Genomic DNA, 13,404 nt, shown 5'->3' with positions numbered 1-13,404 from the left:
CCGGTTAAGGGCATGTACCTGGGTTGCGGGCACATCCCCAGTAGGAGATGTGCAGGAGGCAGCTAATCGATGTCTCTCTCTCATCGATGTTTCTAACTCTCTATCTCTCTCCCTTCCTCTCTGTAAAAAATCAATAAAATATATTTTAAAAAAAAGATGATAGATAGATAGAATATGTATATATGAAATCTCACACACAGATACACACACACACTCAGATCAAAACGTTCTCATCCTACCAGTAGGAAACAACTGGGGTAGATTGTTAATGTAGACCAAAAAAAAGAGCCACATACTAAACCTGACAAGCTCAGGAGACACCTGCATGGTGGACCTTATAAATTCAGAGATTGAATGTAGCCGCATAGGATGATCTGAACATAAAAATTCCGAACTAAAAGTGGGTCATGACTGTAGTCATGTCCTAGGCCTGTAGCTTCCTTGACAAAAGTCTATCCCTACCTTCAGTGAGCCTATGTACATTCTTAAACCTCTTCTGTCTCCCCCTTTGATTCTAACACAGACAATAAGCTGCAAAATTGCCATTCTCTGGAGCATGTTCTCAATTCATTGAGATTTTGCTTCCCAGAAATTGTCCATCATTTTGGCTCAAATAAACTCATAAAAATTCTCTACAAGTTTGGACAGGTCTTACATCGACATTAGAAGGAATGGCTCTGGAGGAGTATAAAAGACTTACAGCCTTCTGGTTAAAAATGGAGATGTCCCCCCTGTACCCCCAAAACCAGAAACCTTCCTTTCATGGCTTAGCTAGTATTCTTCAGAAGCGGAAGAGTGAGAACTTCCGGACTTCCCGGCCTTATCTGGCAGCAGCATTGCTTGTGTTGTGAATCACTGAGTCAGTGTGTTGGCCAAGGATTGGAAAGAGCAGGGCTGTCTCCTTTACCCAGAATGGGTGTCTGCCATTTTTTTTTAATCTGTGGAAATATAAATGTCCATAAGGAGATCTACACAGGAGGCCCTTGACATCAACAGGGAATTCTTCCAAAGACCCTTCAGGTGTCGTCATTCACTCAATCTCATATAGTGCCTCCCAAATGAACGTTGTAAATTATAGCCAGAAAGTTTTAAGTGATTCCATTTCAGACCCTAATCGATTCCATAAATGCAAAAGAAACGTTATTTATAAAATTTGTTGTGTGAGGAGTATTAACCATGTTCAATGCTTTGCACCCGAGGTCCCAAAGAAGAAAATAAAGAAGGAAACTTGCTTAGTTAATAGTAGATCTTTTCATTTTTCATAAGGTTTAATTAATCTCTTTCAAAGAGCTGTTTCTGCACTGGCTGACGAACTCACTGAAGCCACTAGCCAATGCATTTTTCCTTGCAACCATGTGACACACATGGTATAGATCTCTGGATATCAGAGATCCTACGCACACGGAACTTGACATTCCATGCCAGTTTATCCAGAACTTTTCTTTGCGGCCCAAAAAAATCCCTTTCTTGGGCTTCTTCACTTTGTTTTCATGCTTATCACTGGCACTAGTAACTGATTTATTTTCCCGAGTCTTTTCTACTCCTGCAACAAGAAGCAAAGATTTTAGTCACCACATGCAGGTTACATGAAGGCTATCACTAGTAGGGAATAACTAGTAAAGTCACACCACATGAGATGTCAAGGTGGAACAGGAGGCCTCGTTCATTAGTAAAGGACTGGCACAGGTATAACCAGTCTTGCAATTCACACTCACTTACAATGGGCCTTTGAGAGTAGCTAATGAACTACAGGAACTGTGATGAACCTGCAAATGTGGAGCACTTGCAGTGTGCTCTTTTAATAACACTTATGTAGTGATCATTTGTTACTTTTCTCGGAGAATTCCTCAGCTCATAAATCTTGGTGGGCAGCAGGGACCACTTCCTACTACAGAAGCACAAGTTAAAAATACTCACTTTTCCAGGTCCCTAAGCAGCTAAGACTAAGGTACCTGACCCATCAGCTGCATTTGTTTAGGATTTTTTAGACCAGAGCTGGGAATGGGAGAAACTCTTTACAGCGGTGGACTAGCCAGCGGTGGCGGCAGTGTCCGGCGTCGAACCTCGCTAATGGGATCAGTGTGGTCTCCAGCATCCAGTCCCAGCTGTATCTTTGACAAAGGCTGCGGCAATGAGCACACAGCAGCAACACTGAGGCTCTCTTCACCCACCGGGCTCTGCGATGTGATCTTTGTAGAGTTCTAGGTGCCTGATCTCCCTTTGTTTCTGCCTCGTTCCCAAAGCTTGTGTCTGCAGCCTTCTCGTGATTTTTGTAATCTGCCTGTAAAATTATGGTATACTAAGAAATATATATATTTGGCCTTCAGCCCTGTCCTTGGAATTTTCAAAGTGTTAGCGGTGAGAGGAATACCTTTGTTATTTATAATAAGCCCCTTTCAACCTTACCTGCGTTTATGCTAATAAAGTGACTCTTGGAGGATTGGGGGCTGGTTGCCAGGAAACAATCATATGATTAGAGAGTTGGAACTTTCAGCCCCAACCTCTGGGGAAGGGAAACGGGCTAAAGATTGAGTTTAATCACCAATGGTCAACATTTATTCAGTCCTGCCTATGTAATGGAACCTCCACAAAAACCCTAAACAAAGGGGTTCAGAGAGCTTCCGGGTTGGTGAACACATCAAGGTGCTGGGAGGGAGGTGCATCCAGAGAGAGTGTGGAAGCCTCATATCCCTTCTCACACACCTTGCCCTGTGCATCTTTCCCATGAAGCTGTTCCTGAGTTGTATCCTTTACAATAAACTGGTGTTAGTAAGTAAAGCCCTCTCCTGAGTTCTATGAGCTGTTCTAGGAGCAAATTATTGAACCTGAAGAGGGGTCATAGAAACCCCAATTTACAGTCAGTTGGTCAGAAGTACTGGGGGCCCAGACTGGCAATTGGCATCTGAAGTGGGGAGAAGTCTTATAGGACTGAGCCGTTAGCCTATGGGGTAGTTAGTGTCAGAATAGCTTGGCGTGGAAAACTCACACATTTGGTGTCAGAAGTGTGAGTAAAAATAGAGAAATACTTTTTTCTTTTACTATCCAGTGTGCTTTCAATAAAATGCACTTACTGGTGCAATCAGCCAGAATCAGTTTCTCTCCCTTGCAACCAAGAACCTAACTAATACATCTGAACAGCCAAGGAACTCTTCTAAACTCTATCTGGGGCAGGTTACACTCATTTCTTATTCTGTATTTAGGAGACACAGTGTAAGGAAAGCACAGAACCAGGAGACCTTTTTCTGGTCTAGCCTCTGCCACTTCCCAGCGGTGAAACCTGCAGCAAGTCCCTTCTCAGCTCTAAGCAACTATTCTCTCATATGCACAGTAAACAGTCTGCACTAGACCAGCAGTTCCCCAAACTGGCTATGTTTTAGAATCCCTTCAGACATGTATTGTTCATACAGATTCCTGGGCCCCACCTTGAAGAACCTAAGTTAGGAGATTTAGTAGATCCCTGACAAGTATACCAGTGAAGTGGAGGCAGCAGCACCTTTGAGAACCACAAGCCAAGGCTCTCTATGGCCCACTCCATGGCACATACCCTGGAAGAGACGGTTTTATTGCTGTATTCCTCGTGCCCAAAAAGTTCCTGGTGTACAGGAAGTGTTCAGAAAACACCTGTATCTGAGAAAGGGTAAACAGAAACTCTCTGAAACCTTCCTGTAAATCTAAAATTATTTCAAAATAAGTAAAACGTTTATTGAAAAGAATACTAGAAAGAAGAAAGGACGAAGGGGAAAAGGAAAGGAGGAAGGAAGAGAAGGGAGGAAAGGTGGAGGAGGGAAGAAGGGGGAAGAGGAATTTTACCAACACCACATTAACTAAGAGTCTTATATCACTGTATATTGAAAAGCATCTCTCATCACCTTTACCTCTGCTCGCGCACACCGCACCCCCACCCCCACCACACTCTCATTCTGCCATCATCAGGCTGTCAGAGGAGACCGGTGGAGCCACCATGCTGTAAAGGCTACACAAGGGTTTGTGGCCCGTCTTTGAAGAGCACTGTTCCTTGTACGTGGCACTGTAAAGACCTGAGTTCTACTCCCAGCATCCACACTTAATTTCCCTGGGCCTCAGTTTCCTCAGCTGTAAAACAGAGCTCCTCTCTCCCCTCCGTGCCTCACAGGATTATTGTAAGAATCAAATGAAAGAAAAGTTGTCACATTAGTGAGCATTCACTATGTGCCGGGTTCCATGCTCAACACTTCATGAGCGTTCTCTCCGTTCATTTCCACAACAACCTGTACAGCAGGATAGTAACATCTCCATTTTATGGATAACAAAACTCAGGCTTCCAGAAAACTTGAACAAGGTCATAGACCCCTGAGGGGAGGGCTGGGAGAGGAGCCCAGGGCGTTTGACTCCAAGACCCTGGGTGTTCCTCTACCATGTGATTTCTACACACCTAGTGTACTAGTAGTATATCTTTATTTTTATTATTTCCATCCCAACCTTCCCTCTAACTCTCTCTTCTTCCTCCAGCTTCCCAAACTGAACTAGACTAGACCCTGGGAGTTCCCAAATGGGAGCCACAGAACTGGCAGGTCACCAGCCCTGAGGACGGGACTGGGAATCCCCGCCACTTCCAGTGCTGCCACAGGGAGTCAACATGGAGACAGGCATCCAGGAAAGGAAAAGATTTTTCTCTCTGGAACCCAAAGGACTAAGTCAGGCTCACCTTCCCTTCTTTACCTCACCCAGAGGAGCACTGGCAAGGCCACCACTTTAGACAACGCCTCTCTGGCCGAAGAGAGTTGTGATCATTAGCTTGTGCTGCTTTCCTCGCTGCAAACAAGTAGGTTCTAAATATCTGAATTGTTTTTTTTGAAACAGCTGGCCCCACCCATTCTCTGGTACCAGGCAGGCCCCTGGCAAGGATGAGTGCAGCCTTGATGTGGCTGGGGAGCCCAGGAGGCTGGGCAACAGGCTGGGCTGGGTATACCCAATTGCTGCCCAGCTGGGCCTGGTGTGGAGACTTTTGGTGGTGTTGCTAGGCAACATAAGTAATTGGAGAGGCCACGTATTGGGCTTCTGGACCACAAAGATTAACAGCCTCCTTCATCACACTGCAAACCATCATTATGCCAGTTCCCAGAAGCCTGCAGCAATCTCCGTGGTTATAGCCTGAAAGAGTGCTTTTTTAGCTACAGAAATTAAGAACCAGCTTTTCAGTATTATGGGTTTGTGGCTGTGGTTGTTTCTTTTTGCTACATCTCTGAGGATACACTTGGAATAAATAGGCAAAAGGTTTAAAAACAAAAAATACCCTCTTTTCCAAAAGTTTTCCTTCTTCCTGAAGCAAAGCGCTCTTGGCTCGATAGTGAGGGCAGCTCAGGTAAGGACACGCGGCCTCCTAAGGCCTCTGCACGCCGGCTGCATGGCGAAGCTCCTTCCTCGGAATCCCTCCGCTGTGGCTGGGGTGCAGGGTAGGGGGACAGGGCCTTGGTCGTGCGCAAGGCCTCACAGCAGAATAATGCTTTTGTGTCTCTCTCCCATTCTAAGAAAATCACAATACCTCCTCTTCCCAGGCTACAGAACCACTCTCACTTCTACTATTTTCTTTTTTATTGTTTGATTTTAGAGCAGTGGTTCTCAACCTTCCTAATGCCGCGACCCTTTAATACAGTTCCTCATGTTGTGGTGACCGCCAATTTCATTGTTACAAATTGAACATAATTAAAGCATAGTGATTAATCACAAAAACAATATGTAATTATCTATGTGTTTTCCAATGGTCTTAGGCAACCCCTATGAAAGGGACGTTTGACCCCAAAAGGGTCGCGACCCACAGGTTGAGAACCGCTGTTTTAGAGTGAGAGAAACCAGGAGAGAGAGAGAGGGAGGGGAAGAGAGAGGGGGAGAGGGGTCAATATGAGAGGGAGGGAAAGGGGGAGGGAGGGAAAGGGAAAGATCGATTTGTTGTTCCACTTATTTATGTGTTCATTGGTTGTTTCTTGTATGTGCCCCAACTAGGGATCAAATCCACAACCTTGGTGTATCAGGATGACATTCTAACCAACTGAGCTACCCAGCCAGGTATACTATTTAATGGATCCTCCCAGTGGCCCTATGAAAAAGACATCATTATTATTCCCATTTTACAGATGAACAAATAAGGCAAAAAGAGGCATCCATGATTACATACCAAGTCACAGCAAAGCTGTGGCACTAACCCATTTTTCTGAAGCCAAATCCTAGGCTCTCCACTCCATCACAATGCCTCCCCACAGAGCTATTTAAGATATTACATATGTTTTTGTAGCCTATTATAATATGGAAAATAGTCATAAAAGTACACACTGGTGTAGAAACACAGAACTTTAATATATATATATATATACATACATATATATATATCTCCCTAATATGCAAATAGACCAAACAGTAGAACAACCAAACAACCAGTCGCTATGATGTGTGCTCTCCCCACCCTGATCAGGGGCAGTGTCAGCTGGCCAACCTGCCACGGCCCCTCCCCCAGCCCACTGGCCCCTGATCGGCACCACCCATCCACCCCATTTAGGGGTGGGGCCAGCCGGCCCACCACCCACAGCCCCTCCCCATGGCCAGCCCTGCCCCCACTTGGCCCCCTCATTCCGATCAGAGGTGGGGCCTGCCAGCCAATCACCCACGGCCTCTCTCCCCAGCCAGTCCAGCCCTGATCAGGCCCCAACTGGGGCAGGCCGGCCAGCCAACCTCCCACCATCTCCTCCTCCCAACAGGCCTGGCGTAGATCCACCCCGATTAGGGCCAGGCCAGCCAGACCCCAGCCATGTACGAATTCGTGCACTGGGCCTCTGGTGACAAAATAAAATGGTGGTTGTTTTAAGCTACTAAATTTTGGCATGATTTGTCATACAATAGCTACCAACACACCTCATCAGAACTAGAAGACAGAAGGACATCCCATACCATTCTGCCTTCCCATTAACATTGTTCATCTTCGTAACCCTCCATTAAGTAGATTGTAGTCTCCATCTGGGTTTCCACCCCTGCCCCCCTCCAAAACAAAACAAAACAAAAACACGCCCGGCTGGCATGGCTCAGTGATTGAACGTCAGCCTATGAACCAGGAGGTCCTGGTTCGATTCCCAGCCAGGGCACATGCCCAGGTTTCAGGCTCCATCCCCAGTGGGGGGTGTGCAGGAGGCAGCCAGCCAGCCAATGATACTCTTTCATCATTAATGTTTCTCTCTTTCTTTTTCTTCTTTCATTTCTGAAGTCCATAAAAACATATTTTAAAAAAAACACAACCTCAAATCAAAATATAGCAACCCTCTGCTTAAAAATCCTTCAATGGTTTCCCATTGTCTTCGAGATAAAAACAATATCCTTTCTATGGCTGATAAGGTCCTGCATGACCCAGCTCCTGCCTGCCGTGTGGAATTCTTCCACTCTCCCCCAACATCTCTGTGCTGCAACCACAGGGCCTCCTTTCTGTCCCAGGAACACACCAAGCTCTCTGCTGCCTGCGGGTTTTTGGGCTTGCTGTTTCCTCTGCCTAACCCTTTCTCTATACCTCACACCCACCCCAACACATTCACACAAGGCTAGCTCTTTCATAACCAATAGCACCTCCCTAAGAAGTCTTCCCTAATAAACCAGCAAGTAAATGAAGAGTGAACGGAGAAGGAAGTATGGAGTAATAGAAAGAGCACTGAAACTATAGCATTCAGAAAACCCTGGCTCTTGCTCTAATTCTGCCCCTGTTTACCTGTGGATAAGACACGTCACCTCACCTGACCAGAATCCACATGCCCACCATGATGCACGTGGCTAGTGAGTGATGTTCATAATGTGCCATACACCAGAAGTCCTCCCAATTCTTGCTCATGAGTCCCCATAACAATTTTGAAAAAGCTATGACCCTCTCACACATTTTTTAAATATATTTTTGATTTTTTTTTTACAGAGGAAGAGAGAGGAATAGAGAGTCAGATGAGAGAGAAACATCCATCAGCTGCCTCCTACACACCTCCTACTGGGGATGTGCCCACAACAAGGTACATGCCCTTGACCAGAATCGAACCTGGAACCCTTCAGTCCGCAGGCCGACGCTCTATCCACTGAGCCAAACCACTCAGGGCCCTCTCACACATTTTTAAGTTAATAACTAAAATTATTTTTCACAAGTCAAAATAGGCTCCAAGATGGAATCTTCTGGCACAGCCTTTATTAGAGGCATGCTTTCGATACAGTCTCATCCAAACCTTGGAGCTACAGACTTAGCATGTTCAATTTATGGAACTTGTCTACCATAGAATCCAACTGTCAAAGCCAGTCCTCACTGTCAAACCAATCAGCCAAACAAGCATCATTTTCCTCTGGTAAAGACAATCCACCTTCATTTTTAACAATTTCTATAAATGAGTTCATCTGCATCCCCATGACAACCGGCTCAGGTCCCAGTTCTAATTTTACAATACATAGATAGAGAGCTGAAGCACTTGCGTTGAGAATAGCCTAACAGTTCAGAGCACACACGCTAAAGGGAAGGTATGAGAGTTCAAACGCCGATTTTGCCACTAAAAAGCTCTATGACCTTGAGCGACTTATTAAGCCTCTGGGTGCCTTGGGAACCTCATCTGTCAAAGAAAGATAATAAGTATCTACTTTATAGAGCTGGTATGAGTATTAAATGATCTTATTAGTTTGTAAAGTCTTTCGAACAGTGTCTGGCACATAATTAGCATCAAATAAGTATTTTTAAAAATAAATACCAGAGTCTGTAGTAGTAAGACACCACCCCTTCCATTTATTTTACCTGATCTCTCTCTCTCTCTGCTTGCTCTCACTGGAACTGAGCATTCTCCAATTATCCTTTTGGTTTTTATATCCCCAAGCAACTCACCATAAAAAGATTCAGGAAGGACCCAGTAGAGCCAGAGAAGGGAAACAATGGAATTATTGTAGGCGGTTAGACATGAGCAGAGCAAGGATGGTGGGCCAGGTACAGAAGGTCACCAGGGTGGAAAGCCCCAGGAACCTAGCAACAATCAATTATAGGGCAGGACCTCGCCCCCAGGGTGACTTTTCCTCCACTGGCATATCGCTGGAGTTTGGACACCCTGACCTTCCCTCCCTAGAGATAGCATCTATGCCTCAAGTTGTATTTCAGCTCCAGGCCCAGAGAAGCAACAAAACCAGCCACAGCTGACAGGACCAGCTGCATGGAATAAAGACCCCTTTGTCCTGGTGCAGGCCAATCAGTAGAGACTGCAACCCTGATTGGACACACCTGGAAAGCGACTGAATATTCTCTTAGATCTTTCCTGGGGCCTCCCCTAAAATCTCCGCCCCTCAAACCCTTAGGAGACCCAGTGCCTTACCCTTTCCTTCCCCCTGCCCCCCCTCCAGGCACATTACCATTAGCTTCCACTCCCAAGATCCAAGGGCTCTTCCTTTACCTCCATAACGTGCTTTCTACGCCCCTTTCCTCTAGCAATTACTTCTCCTACCTCTGAGATGTACTCAATAAATGTTCTCTTACAGTTTGGGTCTTGCTCTGAATTCTTTCCTAGCAGAACCCAAGTACCGAGGTTGCTGAACCCAGGTTGGGTCTAACCCCACAGGTCAGATGCCTGCTGCCCGTCCTGCCGCCGACCACAGAACCACACCGCCGCGCTGTTCCCACCACCTACAACAAAAGCAGAACTGAAAAGGAGAACTTAAAGAATCCAAACAAGCAGGCTGTTTTCAGGAAAGAGTACCTCTGGAATTTGAGGATCTGGAAACTGATTCCCTTAAAGCAGTGGTTCTCAACCTTGGCTGCACATTAGAATCACCTGGGAATCTTTTTAAAATCCTGATTTCTGGGCCTCGTCCTCCGGAAATTCTGTTTCTTTGTTATGGGGTGGGGCCACAACATTAGTAACAAAGAAACAGAATCCTGGAGGATGAGGCCCAGAAATCAGGATTTTAAAAAGATTCCCAGGTGATTCTAATGTGCAGCCAAGGTTGAGAACCAGTGTCTTAAAGGTATCCTTGTCCCCCCAGTTCCAGAGCCACTGACATATTCAGCACAAACTCCCACGGGCACATTCAGAGCTCCTAGAATTCCTGGTGTCACGTCTACAACTCCACCTCTTTCTCTTTTACATCAGAAAGCACAGCGTTTGCCTTTGGGCTTTTGACCTGGTGGAGGCTTAGGCAAAACTTTCTTTGATCCTCCTGAATCTGGATTCATCTGACCGGTCACCATGCCACCCAAGGAGATCAAAAGTCATACACCTGAGGTGAACCAGTGGGGGAGTGGTGGCCCCCAAGACTGGTCCCCTAGGCCTGACTCCAAAAAAGTTTGGTGATGACATCACCCAAGCAACCAGTGATTGGAAGGGTCTAAAGATTACAGTGAAACTAACCATGCAGTACAGACAGGCCCAGATTGGGGTCGTACCTTCTGCCTCCGCCCTAATCATCAAAGCCCTCAAACAATTGCCAAGAGACAGAAGGAAGAAAAACACACAAACATTCGGCACTGTGGAAATAATCACTTTTGGTGAGATTGTCAGCATTGCCCAACAGATACAGCACCGATCTTTGGCTAGAGAACTTTCTGGAACCATTTAAAGAGATCCTGGGGGCTAACCAGTCTGTGGGCTGCAATGTTGACGGCTGCCACCCTCATCACATCATAAATAAATCAACAGTGGTGCAGTGGAATGTCCAGTTAAGACCCCCCCAAAGGAACATATTTCAATTAAAGATCACTGACAACCCCCCCAAAAAAACATAAAGGATTGCAAGTTAGCAAGCAGAATATCTCTGAATTTGCTCCAGATTATACAAGTGTAAATCATTCATAAATTTCAGTACTTTTATTAGGAAGAACAGATTAGCTGTAACCCAGTGTACAGCTGAGGGCAAAGCACCCATAGATCAGGACACAGGACAAGTCAGGAGTCCCTTCTTGAACATCATGAAGTCCTAACAATGAAGACTTGTTGCCTCAGACGGGTAGGAACCCCATCAGGCCCACAGACCTTGGTGTCGTCTCCTCGACTCCCACGCATAAGCCACACTTCTGAAATACAAATCAGATGATGTCCCCACTTTGCTAAATCTCTTCACTAATTACCCAGCGCTCTTGGTATGAAACTGAGGTTCCTTAACAAGACACACAAGGGCCTCATGACTGAGCCCTGCCTATGTATTCACTCATTTCTTGCCATTCCTCCATACACACCCTACTTCAGCCATATAGAGCCCCCAGCCATTGCAGCTCCCTCCCTCCACTAGGCCTTTTCATGAGCATCTCCCTCCGTAGAATATTTTCCCTCCCCAATTGGTTTTCCGAGTGAAGGTTTAACACCCCCTTCAAGATTGTCCTAAACACCTCCTCTGCAAAACTGTATTGAGCTTCTACCATGTGCCTGCCATTGTGGTAGGCTAGGCCCTGGATCCAGTGGAGAACAAAGCAGACACGGTAGAATTAAATGCCCCTCTTAGTTCCTTCAACAACCTCTATTCCTGTCCTCTGTATATTACCACCATCTCCTCTGCAAGGCTGTGAGTACCCTGAGGATAGGACTTCCGTTTTATTCATCTTCAAATCCCTATCATGGAATGTATCCCTGGAATGTATTAATAAATGTTTGCTGGACTCATTTACTCACAAAGGACTCATCAAATATTTCTGTATCAGGGACATACAAGTTGCTGGTTATACAACTGTGAATCAACAGACATTGCTCCTGCCTTCTTAGGAGCAAGAGTGCACTTGATGGAATGAATGATGTATGAATGAGTGGATGAATGAATGAATCAGGGAAGGAGTGTGCTCCTCCCCACCTGAGTGAAAAGTCTAGAGCAGGGGATGTACGGGAAGGGAGAAGCTGGTGTCTAGGATGTTGGGGACCGATGATGTCCTTTCGTTCTCTCTGATACAGAGAAACTGATTAGCCATGTGACCTTAGGCCACTGGTTCCCAATCTTCCTAATGCCGGGACCCTTTAATACAGTTCCTCATGTTGTGGTGACCCCCAATTTCATTGTTACAAATTGAACGTAATTAAAGCATAGTGATTAATCACAAAAACCATATGTAATTATATGTGTTTTCCGATGGTCTTAGGCGACCCCTGTGAAAGGGCCGTTCGACTCCCAAAGGGGTCACGACCCACAGGTTGAGAACCGCTGCCTTAGGCAAATCCTTGAGCCTGTTTGTATTTTCATTTTAACAATATCACCACATGTCATGGTTAAGTGAGACAGGACATTTAAAAGCAGAGTTGGTTTCAGGAACTCAAGTAGCTCCCGTCACTTGCTCAGTGTGAATGCACAGATTCAGAAACACAGCAGGAGAGCCTGCTGGGGATAACGTCTCCATCCAGCGCCAGGTTCCATCCCTGGTCCAGCATTCTCACCTCAAACCCGGAGATGGGAGACGCCTTCCCTATTCAGCCCAACCCCCACACCATCTTGGCCTCCTTCCCTTCACCGCCCAGTTCTGTGTTTACTCTCAAGTGCTTTCGAGGCCAGAGGTTCTTATACATCTTTACAAACCTAGAAGGGGGGTGGGGGTGGCGGTTAGGGGAGGTGGCAGGAAAGGGGCCAAAGAAGAAGGAAAGAGCACAGTTGTCTATTGAGGCTCACTGTGTGCCTGGCACCAGGGGGGTGCTTGACATGCCCTGTCTCCTGTCATCTTCAGAGCAATACCATTTTCCTGATGGGGAAACTGAGGCTGAGGAAGAGCACAGGAGAGGTGGGACAGGAAGCCAAGTGTGTCTATGATGCCAAAATAATTTTCCTCGGTGCCACATTGCCCACCAGCTTATAAACGACCCTTACATGTCTGTGAAATAAATTTCCGCTTTCTTATTCCCTGGAAGAGCAGAAATTGTATGTTTCCCCCCCCCACCCCCCACCTGAGAATCCAGATACATGTTCAAACAATGATGAATAAACAAATGAATAACAAAAAATGAATGGGCGGCCCTAGCTGGTTTGGCTCAGTGGAGAGAGTGTCGACCTGTGGATTGAAAGGTCCCTGGTTTGATTCTGGTCAAGGGCACATGCCCCTGGGGGGCGTGCAGGAGGCAGCTAATTATGGTTCTTTATCATCATTGATGTTTCTATCTCTCCCTCTCCCTTCCTCTCTGAAATCAATAATATATATATATTTTAAAAAATGAATGGGCGGATACCCCATACCAGGAAGGAGGAAGCAAATAACCCTGAGCGAGATGCCCTGCAGGAGGAAGCCGGAGGCCGTCTCCCCTGGCTGTGGTCTCCAGCGCCCAGGGCAGGGGCAGCGGGCAGGAGGGCGAGACCTGGCTGAGCTGCAGGGAGAAAAAAAACTAGGAGGTGCCGAACCGGTTTGGCTCAGTGGATAGAGCGTCGGCCTGCGGGCTGAAAGGTCCCGGGGTCGAATCTGGGCCAGGGCAGGTACCAGGGGTG

At 46.2% G+C, this 13,404-nt stretch overlaps 1 protein-coding gene and 1 long non-coding RNA gene across 4 annotated transcripts in view; one reads left to right on the top strand and one right to left on the bottom strand.

The window, feature by feature from the left end:
- The window catches only part of RHBDL2 (rhomboid, veinlet-like 2 (Drosophila)), a 42,007-nt gene that overhangs the window by 27,975 nt on the left and 628 nt on the right, over nucleotides 1–13,404 (bottom strand). The window lies entirely within an intron of this gene.
- LOC107185225 lies at nucleotides 4,471–7,903 on the top strand. The gene is made up of 3 exons (XR_001516149.1): nucleotides 4,471–4,801; nucleotides 5,306–5,341; nucleotides 7,453–7,903. It is a non-coding gene; the product is annotated as an uncharacterized LOC107185225 (long non-coding RNA).

This window comes from Myotis davidii, unplaced genomic scaffold, assembly GCF_000327345.1.
Source record: "Myotis davidii unplaced genomic scaffold, ASM32734v1 scaffold88, whole genome shotgun sequence".
Lineage (NCBI taxonomy): Eukaryota > Metazoa > Chordata > Mammalia > Chiroptera > Vespertilionidae > Myotis > Myotis davidii.
This window is presented reverse-complemented; position numbering and strand designations above follow the sequence as displayed.